General features: G+C 46.3%; 1 protein-coding gene across 7 annotated transcripts in view; it reads right to left on the bottom strand.

Moving 5' to 3' along the window:
• SEMA5B (semaphorin 5B) overlaps positions 1–16119 on the bottom strand; it is a 261572-nt gene that overhangs the window by 154363 nt on the left and 91090 nt on the right. The window contains exon 1 of one of the 7 annotated variants that reach the window (XM_083841545.1): positions 1–16119. This exon is cut by the window's right edge and continues 17107 nt beyond it. The exons of the other annotated variants lie outside the window; for them this stretch is intronic. The gene's annotated coding sequence lies outside the window, so the exon portion shown is untranslated. 7 annotated transcript variants of the gene reach the window in all.

The raw sequence follows: 16119 nt of genomic DNA on the forward strand, positions 1-16119 counted from the left end.
CTTTGTTAGGGCTCCGCAGCGAGCTCTGAGTCCTTCATAATTAAGTGCAGACCTACTTGTTGGTTTCCAATAAGGTCACTCTTTCAGTAATCAGAGGTGGTCCCAGGAGGTAGTACATAAATAGCCTATATTGAAGCCTAAATTAGGCTAACGCAGAACTTCCTGTACTCTTCACTGCAAATAAAGCAAATATTTATAGACTCTCGCAATCTTTGAGGCTCCTGCCTAAGAATTAGAATCAGAGCAGCTCCCCTTGCTCAGAGTAAATCAGAACACAAGCAAATACCCCAAAGCTTGGCTTCCTCAAAGCATTATCTTTGTTTGAAACTCCCATGGCATTCTTTAGATATCCTTTAAAAAATAAAAATAAAAAGAGGACCAAAAGATAATTCAAAAGGGAGGTGAAAACAGACTTTGAAGGAAAACATCTCGCTGTTAGATTCTTGTTAAAGCAGATTGTCACAGACTTGGAACATCTGGCTTCTATTCTGGGCTCTGCCACTGACTTTCTGTAGGGCCTCAGGCAAGTCCTTTCAGCTTAAGTCTTCAACTTTTCTTTCTTTTTAAGTAAATAAGAGTTTTCCTTTCATCCCCCTTTGATTTCTGCTCTTGCCATCCAGAGACACGCATAATTTTAAAGAAGACAAGTAACAACGTCTTCTCACTGGACATCATCACATAAGCAGACACTTATCTGAAGGATGGAGGCTTTGGACTGTAAACACTTCAGGGTAAAGACCATCTCCTAACATTTGTCAAGTCTTCTGTTTTATAGACTATTTAGAGAAGGCTAATGGTATGCTGTAGGAGTTTCTGGAAGCAGCTGGCTGAGTTTCTGCTGGAATCATCACTTTAAACACAGTTGGGATGTCATTGTTTTATTCCGAGGTGTCAGGACGCCTAGAGCTTTGGCCAGCCATCTTTTCTCATTAGTAATTTTCACACCAGTCTAAATAAATGTGTTTGTACTGTGCCCAGCGTAACGCAACTCCTATGTGCCACATTACCGCAGCTAATAAATAACAAATCCTATTCATGATATTCTTGCACCAAGCCAGCAGCTGAAAATGGACACTCATCAGGGAAGGGGAAGCATTAGTGGCTGGGTGGATGGTGTTAGCAAACAGGCTCCAGCTGTAAGTGCAAGCATTAAAAGTAACTTTCTCAGTTATTTTCAACAGCAAACTCTGCACTTCCTTGCCCCTTTACCACCTCAGAGAGGTCTGGTGGAAAGCACGGTGCCCATTTACCCTTGGCTAGCCACTGAGCCAGCAAACCTCTTTGGGGCATTCTGGCCTGAAAACCAGGAGGTGATCTGAATGAGCAACGCTGTTCGGCCTCGGCACAGCCAACAGTGCAGGGAGAAGGATAACAATGGGCAATGAAGGATGCTGCTTCCTAAATAGCTGCCACCAACATGCTAGATGCTTTTCAAACACACAAGCCCCAGACTAAAAGTGCTGTCAAAGAGCTTTCAGCCACCACTGGAACACAAAATTGATGCACAGGGGAACGTCTCTGTGAATACATCAGCGCAACTCCCTGCCTCTTGTTTTGACTGCGCTCAGCTGCGGTGCAGCTTCCTCGGCATCTCTCTACCACTATCCACACGGCTTACACAGAATGATAAAATGATCAGATTTCACAAGAAAATGTTTTAAAACAGTGACGCAATCACAGCATCCCCCTGAACTTCCCCCAGGCTGTGGGCTTGGAGAGCAAAGGTTCGCGTCTGCTTTAGCCAGGAAACGGCTCCCCTCCTTTCAGGACCAGGTCCTACGATACCAATCACCCTGTACCAGGTTTCTGAGATCCACAGTCTTTGACAGAAGCAATTCCACAGGCAGTCTGCAGAAGGTCGCCCGCTCTGCAGCCCCATCCCAGAGCTCTTTCCTCCCACTGCCTTTCCCTTTCACCTCTCCTGTTCTGCAGACGAGAAGCCCAGGCCAAGACAGATCCATTTTTCCAGAGCAGTGAAGCTAATGCTACTCCCAGCAAAGTTCAAGAGAGTTACAAGGAATATTCTTGGTCAAGGTCCCTTGCCTATGAAGCAACCTGACAGAGGAGAAAGCTGAAGCCTTCCTAACCATCAGCCTTGCAAAAATCCAACACGAGAAATCATTCACCTGTGCTCGTAAGTAATCATAACCATAACTTAGCTGCTGTGACTTTAGAAATGGAGCTGTGGCCGTTGAGCTGTGAGCTATCTGCGAGTGCTGAAGGGAAAGGAGCCACCAGGAGCAGCCGTCTGAGCGCAGGGAACGCCGGCTGGTGGCTCTCCACGAAGATGCCAGTTGCCCTAGAAACATCATAAAGCAGAGTGGCAGATAGCTGAAGTAGACGAGATCTCGCTCTCAAAAAAGAAAAAGAAAAAGTTTGGCACCATCAAACCAATGCTTTGAAAGCATAAAAATGACTAATTGTCTGTGTTTTCTTCTCCACACCAGACAAAAGGTTCCCCTGGCAATGAGGGACAGCTCTTCGAGTTGTGTTTTGCTATTCGCTCATCTGTTTAAATTCAGACTGTAGGATTCAAAGCTGAATTTAAATGAAAGCTATGTAAATAATGAGCTTGTCTTCATTCCCCCCCCCTTTTTTTTTTTTCCAAAGACGAGAGTTCAGATAACCTTCTGAAAAAGACTGGTGACCCTTTTAAAGTGCAATGTCCTGCTGGCCTTAAACCTTAACCACCACCATAAAGCTGCCACATAACTTGGCACTAGTCTCATTTTCTGGCCCGCTGCAATCAAGACAGAAAAAAAAAAAACCTTCTGCAAGTCTGACCTGGATGCACTGAAGCACAAATGTGGTGTTTGACCAGATTCTGACTTGGCCTACCAGAGCAGGTTACAGCAAATACCTGAGCGGTGGGTAGAGGCGAGAGAAATCAAGGTTTGGTTTGTAGCACCAGAAGACACTGGCTTTTGCCAGGCTTATTAATCCTTATCTCTCATTAACAGTAAACACAGAACAACATCAAAAAAGAGAAGGTTGAGCTCTAAAAAGAAAAAAAAACACATTAGCTATAATGTATTTAGACTCACGTTCCCTTATTTGGCCTCTTTGTGTATGTTTCTCATCCCCCTCTCCCTCCCTCCATCTGGCCAGTTGCCCAATAGAAGAGGGAAAAAAAAAAGAGAAAAGGAACAAAAATTAATTATAAGCAATAAAAGTCATTTTAAACTCTTTTTTAAGGCCTGGTGCCAGAGCAGGAGGGGAAACTCAACTTGGGAACTCGGGATTTGCTACACTCTCCGTGGGTCCCCAGCGATGCCGGTGTCTGCAACCAGCACGCAGCAAGCAGCACAGCTGTTTGCATTCTCTCTGTGCACAGGGAAGCAATTTTTCCCTTTCATACATTATTCACAACTTGCTGCAGCCATTCTGCAAATTCAGTACATCTCCTTTAACACAACGATGAGATTGAGATGCAGATTCTTTCCCGTGTTTTTTTTTTTTCTTTTTTTCCTTGAATACTGAGAACACTGGATATGGGGTTTCTTTCTATTCAAATTTTTCTTTTCAATTTGGAGTGGGTTTAACCTACGCACAGTGCAGACAGGCACCAAGTAAGGATTTCCTGCTCCTGTCCATGACTTCTCCTTGGGTTGAGCCCGCAGAATAGCCCTCCATGCTAGGACATAGACAAATCCCCTGCAGTTTAAAGGCGTGATAATCCCAGCTCTCCCAAACTTTCAAAATGGTTTGGGAATTGTAGGTCTTCAGAGAAAATGCTGCATCTTTTCCTCTCTTTACAGTGACCACAGCCACACTGTAGTGTGACTACACATCACAGCCAACTCCTTTGAACACAAAGCAAACATTTAACGTTAATAGCCATTACCACTACTAACTCCCTGCTTTTGAAAATCCCCCAGACTGCAGCCACCAAAATTCATTCTCACTTGACGTGAAGATGACAGATTTGCCAACAGACTTGAGAGGTGAAATAACATCACAGGGCCACCTGCTCCCTTGGAGTTTAGCTTTAATAATGTAATACAATATCATAAGCTGAAGTGATTTGATGCACGCGATGCAGGAGGGAAATGCAGATTTTCTCGCTTTCTCGGGAAGTTTGGGTTTAGGCGCCAGAGTAAGCTGCAAGTTCTGCTCCCACGTCCCCAGGCTGAGCTGAGCAACGAGTCAGATCCATCCCTGGTGTCAGCCTTGACTTGACGTGAAGCCAGAAAGAAAAAGAAACTGATTTTGTTGTTATTCCTAAAAGACCTAGCTGAGCACAATGAGCATGGATTTCTTTTCGCAATTCCGACTGGGCAGCCACCTCGTGTTTCCTCTCCAGACAAAGTGGAATAACTTTGTTTGCCAATGAGAAGTTAATCGTGTTGTCATCCAGGGCTCCTAACATACTGCATAGGAGTGTCTCTGGAAAGCCTCCGTCTCGAAGCTCAGCACGGTTGGTTACCTGTTCACTCACTACGGCGTCGGTGCCGTACCTACATTGTCAAGGCTGCTTGACACAAATTGGATTTCACTTCAATACTGCGTTGGTGCCGCATCCTGAACGGGAAACACCACTTTGTACACAGTGTTGTTGGAGCCAGACCCGCACCCTTGTAACTCCGTCCGAGGCCACCGACAGGAGCAGGAGCACATCCTTTCTCCCAGCTGGCTCCCTGGTGTGGATCCGATGGCAAGGGGCAGGACTGGCAGGCAACAATTCGGGATTTCAATCTTAGCACAGCCTGGGAAATTCTTGTAAGCTCTCTAAAGACTAACTCTCTTTTTGATAACATGGTGCTCACATTGCCTATCCACCATATCGAAAGACCTCAGTCACTTGGGTTAGTGAAATGCTTTGAGATCTCAGGGTGAAGTACACTGAAGATTTGCAGCACTGCAGACACGACCGAGTGCAGTACACACGTGGAGGACATTACAGGCCTGCTGCCGTAGGAACTGCAGCGTGGTTCTGCCCTTCGTAGCCTGTTATGACTGTGTGTGGTGTGAAAGATTAAGTTTAAGAGGAAAATGAAGCAGTGTAAGCCCTATCTTCCCAAGTTTGCTCTCCACGTGACTGGTGTTAGCCCAGCCGCAGTAACCCACCTGTAGTATTCACGCTTTCTAGTGGAGATTATCACTTCTGCATAAGAGGTACCCCGTAAATCCCTTGTTCCCACTGATGTGAAATCCTTTTAGGAGAAGTTGCTAGGCTTCAGACTACCTCTGTGCCAACCCAGATAGTGTGGGACCCCACTAAAGAAGCAGGGATGCCTGTGTACTCCACCATCACCAGGGTTCGGGGCTCAGACAAAAGCCCTCCTTTTTGTACACAGGCTTATACGTTAAATACAAGAGTCTTGGCAGTGTGGCCAGCTCCAGGTTTAAATTACAAGGCAGAAAATTCCTGCATAATTTCAGTAATATTGTGTTTGCTGAGTAAATGCTTACACCAAGTTCAGGGCAAATCAAACGCCACCAGCACAGGCTGGTACAACACGCAACGAGTAAAGGTTTCCCTGCAGAAGTAGGTACATGTAGGGCTGATTCCTACTTCTGCAGTGGAACAGGAACGGATCATTTAGAGCCATCAATAACCTTCAGTGTCATCCGCAGGCAGAGCCACTGTCAGAACAGGATGCTAGCAGTTACTGAGGCTCGCGTTGTTCTTCCCCCTCCATTGAACAGGCTGCTAAATGAACAAAAACAATTTGATCTCACACATCCAACTAGCATATAAAAAAGCTCAAGAGCAGCTGCTGCCTACCTACGACTCTAATTCTAGCCCAAACAACCTGCTTCCCAGTTGTGGGAGAGCAAGCCGCAAAAGGACCCGAAATCAGACGGAGTCAGCAGAGACGTGATGTTGTGCCTCCAGCTCTGGCACGCGGCTAATTACGAAGGACAATTATTATAATTAATGCCAGTGGATGTGGCCAAGTCTCCCTGTAACTACTGTGGGGAATTTCCACCCCTGCTTCAACCAAAAACCATCTGTCAGACAGGAAAGTACAAAATAAAAGCTCTCCTTGCCAAACATGCTCAGTAAAATGCGCTATTGCCACTAACCTGGCAGCCCCAGGGAGGTCACACGAGTTTCTAATGGGAACCAAACAGCAAAGTGAAAATCCCAGGCTTCGTATCTTCCTCATCACCAGGTAGACAGTCCATTGGTTTATGCACCACGAGGCTACTGCTAAGAGCTGTAGGGATGGGTAAGGTACATGCTCCTGTGTGTCCCAAGCTGGTTTGTTTCCTTCAGTAGGGTTGGCAGCGGGGTCAGCTACAGAAAATGGACTGGAAATGCTGCTACGGCACAGCTCTACCAAGGCGGTGAGTTTTGAAAGAGCCGCTCGCTATTGGCTGTTTGCACATTTAAACTTCCTTGTCCTTGTACCTCAGTGACCACCTGATAGGCAATGGGAATAAGGAAAAAATATGAAAGCAGACATTATGTCCCTGACTGATCCATGCACAGACTGCTAAGAGGAAAATTTTGCTATGCAGCAAAGTAGTTGGCTACGTCAAACTACTTTCTGTGCAACTAGGAGATAAAGCCCACATAATTGTCTGATTTCTTCACATCTCCCCTCCTCTTGCTGCAGCACTGCTGGTGAGCTCTCATCACAAAATATCCATGCCCGGACCTCTTCAGTCACTTGCTCCAGGCAGCAGACTGCTAACTCACAAGCAGAAAGCCCTTCACTTGCTAAGTATTGGCAGTGTTGGCACCCAGGCTGCTGCAAGAACTGCAGTGTTGGCACTCAGGAATGGCTGAACCAGCTGAGACTGTCACGGACTTGACCACTTCATCCTCCACTAGAGGAGAAAGCGAATGGCCATGACAAAGTGGTAGCAAGACAGATACAGTGGTGTCAAATGTGTTAGGCAATGGGTAGTACTGGGGCTCTTTTCTTCCCCAACATGCAGTTTTTAATGGAATACAAAGATAAAATCTTGCAATGCCACCTTCTCTTGGGTAGCCCAATCATGTTTTTCAGTCTGACCAACTCAAGTGAGGAGCTCCTCCCAGCTTAGGGCTGATCTGCCCTGGAATCCCTGCTCCGGCTACAGATATCCTTACACCACCTGCAGAATGGAGCACGGCTACAGAACATGCCTTAGAGTATTTGGGCCTTAATGCTGCTGAAAGGATCCAAATTCATAAACTTGCATATAGCTGTGCACTGGCACTGCGTGGTAGACAGGCTCTGAGGAGCTGAAAAGGCAAAAACAGGGTCTGCTGAAGAAAAAAGACCCCTTCAGATGAATCCAAAGCCCAGGTCCATGCCATTCACTTCCACTACGCTGTTACGACACCAGAGAGGATGTTAAGCGGGGCTGGTACAGCTGGAACACCTGGCTCAGCTCTCAACTCTGCAAGAGGTAACTTACCCAGTTCAATGCAAGCAGATCGGTACAGGTAGGTGCCATTAAGCACTACAGTGCGCACGAGCAGCCGAGGGAATATTCCTACTCATCCCCGTTACGGCAATAATTATTAAAATAGACATCTGCTGTCTGCAGAGCCTCATGGGTCAGAGTTAAGGTGTCTTGGTAGGATATTTCGGTACAGGTGTAATGAATTATGTGCATGTATTGATCTGAGCTGAATGGAGATTTGTTCTTCTTGTAAGTTCTCGTTGATGTACTGCTATGCGACGTTTGACATAAGTTAATTAAAAAATGCTTAGTAGTCTTCACACATAGATTAACGGTGAATACATCAGTAAAACTGAGGCCATTACACATGGCAGTTGTTTTGCGCTGAAAAGTACACATGTAGGCTTGTGACATACTAGAGAATGCTGAAATATTATTATTTAATTTGAACACTTTCATACTCATGACAATTGTGTATTTTTCAGCCCATTTAAACTGTTTTAATTACTTCCCATCAATATTTAATTCTTTGTCTGATAGTGATTGGTCCCGAAAGAGAATAAAAAGCTCCAGAGCAATAAGGAAAGCAATTCTTAACTTTCAAGAATAATCTTCTATGGCTTCCAAATAAATAAACCAAGCTCTTGTAGATATAATACAGACAAGACGATATATCAAAGAAACATGTCTATTCTAAGGATTTAAATGTAAGAGTGTTCATAAAAACCTAACTCTTCCTTTTTGAAATCCTCCTGCACAGACTAGTCGGAGAAAATAATCCTCTCAGCTTTTAAGAAAGCATCTGAAGTAAAAGGCTTCTCAACACGCTGATGATTCAAATGTTGGTGTGTTGTTTTTTTTAATGTCTCAAATTACTTTAGTTGTGATTTAGATTTCTGCAACAACTATGAGAAAATAATCTTCATATCAATGGTAGGAATCCCCTGGACTACCTGAGCCCGCGTAGGGGAGAAAAATAGAGACGTCCAAGCCAAGGGAAGTAGTTTAATGTAATAACTAAGCATGTGTTGCACCAATTGTTTTTAAGCCCGCCTTCCTGTCAGATAACATACTCATAAATCCATCAGCACCAGGTCACCGCTGTGTCCCTCTAGGGCGTAAATGTAATTGAAACCTCGCAGCCACTTAGAGCTGCTGTTTTTCCCTGTTTAAAAGGCTAGGGAGGTTAGACGCAACCGCACTAATAGATCAGATCAGGCTGGCATTCATGCCACCACTGTCAGACTGCAAAGCTCCTTGTAAATCTATGGGCAAATGTTTTGCCTCCGATTTGCATTGACTTGCAGTACACACACCCGGAGCGCTCGGCCTGTGAGGGTCGGGGGAGATGAGCCTTTGGAAGAATATAATAAGACAGTCAGTTAGTGGTGCTCAACATCTGTTGCTTAACTCTATTATGTCTCATCAATCAGTTTTCATTCTACTTCCCATTGGTGTTTTTCTTTATCACTCTATCTTCTTCCCATTATTTCTGTTCAATGGACTAAAGACAGTAGATGAAATGTTAAAATGGCATCGGATTTTCAACTGCAAGCAGAGTGCATAAGCAGCATTTAAAGACTGATTTCAGCATAAGAGAGGATATTCAGGTAAATCAGAGATCCCAGAGCAAGTCATCAGCTTGGAATTGCAGAGGAAGGAAGATTTACCATTCTCTTCTGAGAGAGGTGAAAAACTGTGCATGCAGCTGATCTGGGTACATTCTTTTCATTTCCTTTTCTTCTTTCTCTGTTCTATTCTTTTTCCTTCCATTTTGAAAGCTGCTTTTTTTATATTTTCAAGAATCATTTTGCATCCAAAACAGGTTGCAAAGGATGGGTGCTACCACCACCACAGACTCTAATCCAGCTATGAGTGTTTGCAGCACAGTTTAGACAAAAGCATCCAGCAACATCCAGAAAGGAAAGCAGCCGAGCTGGGACAGCACAGACATCAGTACAGCTTAGTCACCAGATTTACTACTCAGTCTCTGGCAATTCAGCACAAGTTGTCGTCTGCATTGCTGCAGCTTTACTAACACAGATCCCCCAAACAGCAAAGTTCCTGGAAAACCAGAACACAGAGTCCAATGTAGAGGGCAACAAGCATTAACAGTTTACTACAGGGGAGTGTTTCATATCCGCACATAGGAGTTGTGCTGAAGCTTTGAAGCGCAACAGAAGAAAAGCAACCCCCAAGTCAAGCTGATTACTTTCTGCAGAGAGCAAGAGGTGGAATCGCAGCGCCCATGAACCTGCCTGGGCAGCGACGTCCTCCTTGTGCCTGCGGCAGCGGTGTGAAATTGGCTGCCACACCACAGCGCTGGAGGAAAATGGATGTGTCCATGGAACCACGGCTAAAGCTGCCGTGCCCCTGCATCACGCACAGGCCTTTCTCCAGCAAGAGCCCTCATCTCAGCACGAGAGCCTCCCCCCTCCCCACTGTGCCACGTCTCTGCCTCCCGCCCTGACGAACCCGGCCAGGAACCCGGCGCCCCGTCATTACCCAGCCAGCCAGCAAGTAACGCACCAACCCTCTACAAAAGTTCTTTTTACTAATGTTTTCTGCAGCAGAATAAAATTCTTGGGGATATTTAATCTCTCTTTGTTCTCCAGGAACCACCTGCCAGAACAACTGACACGGCGCAGCCTCCCTGGGTGGGTGATGTCAGGGTTGGCAGTGCTCGCGCCTGACGCTCTCCAGGCAGGATATTCCAGACCGATGCTGACATCCTACATATTGAAGCCTGCAGCATTTCGGTGTTACTTCTCCGTTCGGTAGGTGGTGGGTCATGAAATTACAGGAAGTCGAGTGGCCCCAGTCTCCCACATTGTTAGGAGATCAAACTGAGCGATCGCTCTGCTGGCTCAAGTATATGGGGAAAAAGAGCAGAATCCCAGCCACTCTCATAGAGGAAAACAGCAAAGCTGAAAGCAGAATCAGGTTAGTTAAGTAATGAGGAAAAACTGCACCTATTTTTCATTCAGGTTCTATGGTAGCTCAGAGGCTCACAAGTCTGTGCTGCTTCATGATAGACCATAAGAACTCAAGAGCAAAGTGTTATTTTATGCCAAGCAAATTACGACACGCATTATTGTAATATCTGCCTATGGGCTTGCACAAATCACTTATTTAATTTATGCAATTAAAGGCAAGGACTAGGCTGTACGGCTTGTATGTGCTAAACGTAACGAAAATTGAGACTTTCCACTGTCCCACTTCAACTCACCCCGACCTTCCCTGGCACCACACTTGGCCAAGGCACACCACACCACGCCAGCTGCCTTTGCTTCCAGCTCTGCCCTGTTCTGCAGCACTGACAGCTCACTTCAGACGTCAGCCACGAGCGACGTGTCACTGTCTCAGCTACCTCGTCACGCTTCAGGGCAGCAGCCTGCTCCGACGGGTGTAAGAGGAAGCTCCCTTATGCCACACCATGGTTTCTTGCCTCTTCCCTAAAGCATCCAGCATCGAATACCATCACTGGCAGCACATCGGAGAGGAAGGATTGCCAGTATCACCTGGCACGGCAGCTCCTATTCTCCTAACACGTACGGAGAGTTGCAACTCTCTCTCGAAAACACTGCTTAAAATATGCACCCTTAATTGTTTTGCCAGTAGCCTCCTGGAGTCCTGTAGGGACGTACTACCCACAAGAAGGACACGGTGTGCCAAATAACTGGCTTCCTGCTGAACAAAAGTTATCTTCAGAAAAGTATTTAAGAATTGCAATGGATACCAGATGCAGCCACGCTCACTTTTTCATCTGCGCAGAATTTGCATCATTCACAAACAAATGCCTAGTGCTGCACAACCAAAGCAGCTCTGGGGAATAGACTTTGTCTTGTTCAGCCCTGTGTGTTACAAGCAAAGTTATCAGCCGGCTTCCAAGCCCAGCCTCTGGATTGCTACCGAGTGCCTCGAAAAAGCAGGAGGAAAACACATTTTCCCCTCTACATAAAAGGAAGAGTTTGCGATGGTCAGAGACAGAGAAAAAAATGTTCTAGCTTGGAATGGGCTGGCTCGAGTGTGTGAACATTAATCAGGAATAAACAAGAAATATCAAGGTACGCGTTGCGCTGTCGGCCTAGATTGTGCTTTGATGTTTAATACTGCCAAACATCCTCACTAAAATAGGAAATGCCTCAAGGCTGTAGATCTCCCAGCGCCAAAAGGAGTCGAGGCAACAAGAACAAAAGCCTACGATGGGTGGAAAAAAAATGCATACGGAAAATGCAGGGGTATGAAAAAAGCGCTCGATTTACTCAGGGGGATAAGGGAGAGTGAAGCAGAGTGGACTCGGGTCAGAGTTCCAGCGACTCCCCTTCCTTTTCCACTCATCCAGTCCTGACAGACAGGGACAAAGTGAATAAAAATCAAATCTGAAGAAGGGAAGGGAGACACGATGCTTTTCATTAGCTTTCGTATCCAACCACAAGGTGGGAAGCCTTGGAGAAGGGGTGCAGTGGGCAACAGCCCGGCCGGGGAGCTGCCGTCCGTCCCTGCAGACCGGGTGGAAGTCATTTACAGGTGGGCCAGGGAGAGCAACCTGTTAAATGGAAAACCAGAAGGCCAAACAAATAGGCAAGTGCTAGAATCTGAAAAATCAACCAGCTGCCTTATTGGGAATCAATTTCGCTCCCTTAGGAGAGAAATAACATAATGGAAAGACTCAGATCCAGAAAAGATCCCTGCTCCTGAATTCTGTACAAGAGGGCCGCATTAAAGGACACCCTCCGGCACTGACGGAATAAAAATGGCCAAAATCAGGCTGAGATGGAATAAAAGCAGATAGCACATTTTCATGCTACCACTGAAATGAATAGTCTTAATTCATGTGATCAGTTCATCTGCCACTCAGACACAGTATTTCTCCTTAATGCCATCCTCTGACCCAAATCAGATCATTTTGCTCCCTTCTTCTCGAGAAGGCGAGTTCTGCCTCTTTCTGCTTCTCTCATGCCTAGTCCCAGAACTTTTCTAGGCCAATTCTTCCACCATCCCCCCCGGCTCCAGTCTTCTCACACATTTTCCCTCCAACAGCAATCATCTAAGCAACGCTCCTTTAGATTAGCTGTAACACAACACAGCAAGCAAAACACTGACTTGATGTGTTCACTGGAGCCAAATCCTTCCTCTTCTTTCCTCCGTCCTCGCCTGCATCCCGCCTGCTGAACCTCCACCACGTGCCCACTTAGTCCATCTCTTTTCCAGGCCAAAAAGTCCTGCTCTGGTCTACTCAGTGACCAAAAGTTAGAGACGCACCTTGTGGTAAGCCTTACCTGTTATCCTACAAGGGAGTTTGGTATTTTCTCTCCCCAAGACCAAGACTGAAATGCACCGAAGGCTGAAACAACACCCCCCAACCTCCCAAATTAGCGTTTGTCCAAGAAGGGCTGCCAAGATGCCCTACAAACACCCCCAGCCCAGCTCAGCTCTAGGGGCAGCAGTACCCACCAGCAACGTCCCAGGTACCGGCGTGCCTGGAAAGGGCCAAAGCGAAGATGAGAAAGGTTTCATGCTCCAGGCTGCTGAGTATTATTTTGACTCTCGTTGCAGCAGGCACCAGCACGAGGTTTCCTACCAGGGCCTGGTCTTGTTACAGTACAACGGGATTTCACCAAACATGTATTCGTATCTCTGCGCTTTTTGCCCTTTTTGGCAGGAAAAGGCGCTTTTGATAGCTCGGCTGGTTAATAAGGAAATTCCTCGGAGGGTCTTTGTCGAGAACATACAAAAATTCCCTCACAGCTGCTGTGAGGGTTGCTCATTTCGGGGTTAGCACACAGAATTAGACAGGAAGCCGCTGAGGAGAAGGTACAATACATTAAAAACAGGCCCGGTTCCAAAACGTGCATTACAGTGCAGCACATGGCGCAGAGACAGCATGCTCCCACCTCCGCTACCTACGTGGACAGGCAACACAAACCTCCCGCTATCACGTACGGCACACGAGATGCAGTTACGCCGGGGGAGAGTCTGAGCCACACCACTTGCAGTCCTTCAAAACTACAACGCGGCGATAAATTCCTTTCTGAAAGACACATCCTGCGTTTCCACATGGTGCGAAGCGAAGCCAGATCTTTGCATTTCTTTTTCCGTCTTTAAAGCATCTGCCAGACAGAAGGCTGTCTCTCTGAGGCACTCCTATGGTCCCTCAGCACAGCATCGCTGCAATGTAATCATTTTCACAGTGGCTTTGGGAAAGATCTCCTCCAAATTACAGGAGGGGAAACTGAGCCACACAGATGCTCAGTGATTTTACGCAGAGCTCCCCACTGCAGAGCAGGATGATGAAGAAGCTCTTGTCTCCTACACAAGTACTCAAACTCCCACCTCTTCCTTCCTCTCGTGTGTCCCTGCTCCATCACCTTGCCACGGCTTGGCCAGAAGCTGGGCGCAGCTCAGGCTGAGCCCCACCACTGCTCTTGGTCCTTGTGCAAGGGAAGAAAGGGCCCAATTCTACCTCTCCCTCTGCTCCTGGTGGCGTGGGTCCTGGGGCAACAGGGCCTCGCAGGGAGCAATGCTGCTGCCAGGCCCCTGCAGCTCAAACCGTACAGGGCACGGTGCTCCACGCGCCGGTCCTGGCTCTCTTCAAGCAGCCGGCAGAAAAGCAAACCTTTGAAATGCAGCTCATAAAGCACCTGATGTCAGCCTAAATGAAACAGCGACAAAACGATTGCTTCAAAAAGATTGCTACAAAAAAAAAAAAAAAAAAAAGATGAGATTTTGCCTTCCGCTTCAGAAATTGCTACTACCTGAGCGGTGACTCTTTTATTTGCTTTACAAAAACACAGCAACTCCCTTCTTCCCCTCCTCCCGCCCATGTCAGCAGACTCGCCTGAATGTTTTCATGTACACCCACATTTGTCTGTCCTCGCATTATATTACAGAAACATTTCATTTTGCTCTTTTCATATGCTATGATGTTCCAAAGCTTTCCTGTCAACAGCGAGCTACATCCCTGCCGTACGCTAATGTGTGTAGTCAGCTGGGAGGCAGTCGTCACGTCCCACGTAGCACCAGAGCCTGCAGAGCGGTCAGAAAGGGAGCACCAGCACAAAGCGATCACACGAGCACCCAGACAGACCCACACGTGCCTTCCCTGCCCTCACTGCCTGTCTTTTTTGCCCACCGTGAGCCTCAGATGAACCCTGTGCATGTATAATAAGCCTGGCAAAATTGCAGCGAAATTTCCTGTGGGTTCACGCGAGGCAGTGAGCACCAGCAGCTCGGTCGTGCAGACCCTGGAGTAGCTGGCTCCTGTAGGCATCAGCACCACGCACACTGATAACAAACCTTAACGTAGGGGTGGAAGAAATGATTGCTGGTCACAGCTGCAACCACGAGAGTCTCGGGTTTCGTGCATCTGGGAACTGAACCCTGGATGCTGCACCTTCAGAAGGGGCACAGGGCAGTGCTTGATGGTAAGAGGTAGTGTTTTGTGATTTTTCACAATTAGAAAATTTGGTTACGGGTGAATGGATTTATATCTGAAGTATCAGAAAGAATATTTTTTCTGCCTTCAGAGAAAATATCATCCTAAGTGCTAATTTTTATTTAAGCAACGGTAGAGAGCAGTCTAGAATGAAATTGCCATCTGAATCTTAATTATACCTTCACACCGCAACACTATAGTAAATTACATGTAAGATTAAAAAAAAAAGAAGTGATATTAACATATAATGAGCCTCATCAATTACTATGGATCAGGAAAAGTAGCCCTCATACTACCGAAATAGTTTAATTTGCATGACTGGATGATTCAGATTTTTCTCGGTCATTCATTCAAATCTCTCCAGAAGTCCCAGCCGCAGACAAATGGTGAGCAGCAGGCCTTGCCTTAAATAACCCAATTAACTAACTAACTAACTACCACTGGTAGTTACCCTCCAGTTTTACAGCAGGGAAATCCAAAAGATGTTCTACGGCAAGTCTGGGGAGGAACAGGGACCTGTAGCCATTAGTGAGCTAACTGCATAGGTATATGGAGCTAGCGTGACTTTTATAGTGCAGCAGTATGTAAAGTGACTTGCAGGTCTGAGTTTAGTTTCTCATGGAGCAAGATTTAGCCCCTCACCAAAGCAGGAAATATATCTTAGAAGTATAGCAAGTGATGGACTTAAGGACAGAGATCTGTTCCTGTCCTCTGTAGAGGAGCCCAAACAGCTAACAAAGCAAATACAAAACTGACACGAAACCCACAAGCTATCGTCAGAACTAGATCTGCTCATACACTCAGGTTTAGTCCTGGTGCGGGCACTGGTGACCAGCAGCTGGCAGGTCTGGGACTACCTAAGCACACGGAGGGGAAGGCAGACTGAGATGTCTCCTCCAATTTTTCCACAGCACAGTTTTCTCGCCCGTACTTGGGAGCTTTCCCCAGCTGTAACTGCATCGGTTGATGATGACAAACAGCAGGACAACAGGTACAGAGATACAAGTCAGGAGCTGCTTGGCATTGCTTTGGACATCGCATTTATCCTCTGGCTTTAATATTTCTACTCAAGAGTTACATTATTTCCCTGCTTTGCGGGGACGTTAGGAAAATCCATTTAATACTGTTGAGCAGATTAAGATGTTGGATGAATATCGATCACTGAGCTCATTCTGACTTTAGTACCGCACACGTATATAGGCCAATCTTCAAGACACTTTTGATGATCAGCAGTGACCGATTATATTTAATGAAATCTATTTTAGAAACACATTTGAGTCGGGTATCATTCATTCATTTCCAGATTCAATCAGCGAAGGAGAGGAGGAAAGTTTGTT

This window comes from Anser anser (assembly GCF_964211835.1).
Source record: "Anser anser genome assembly, chromosome: 6".
NCBI lineage: Eukaryota > Metazoa > Chordata > Aves > Anseriformes > Anatidae > Anser > Anser anser.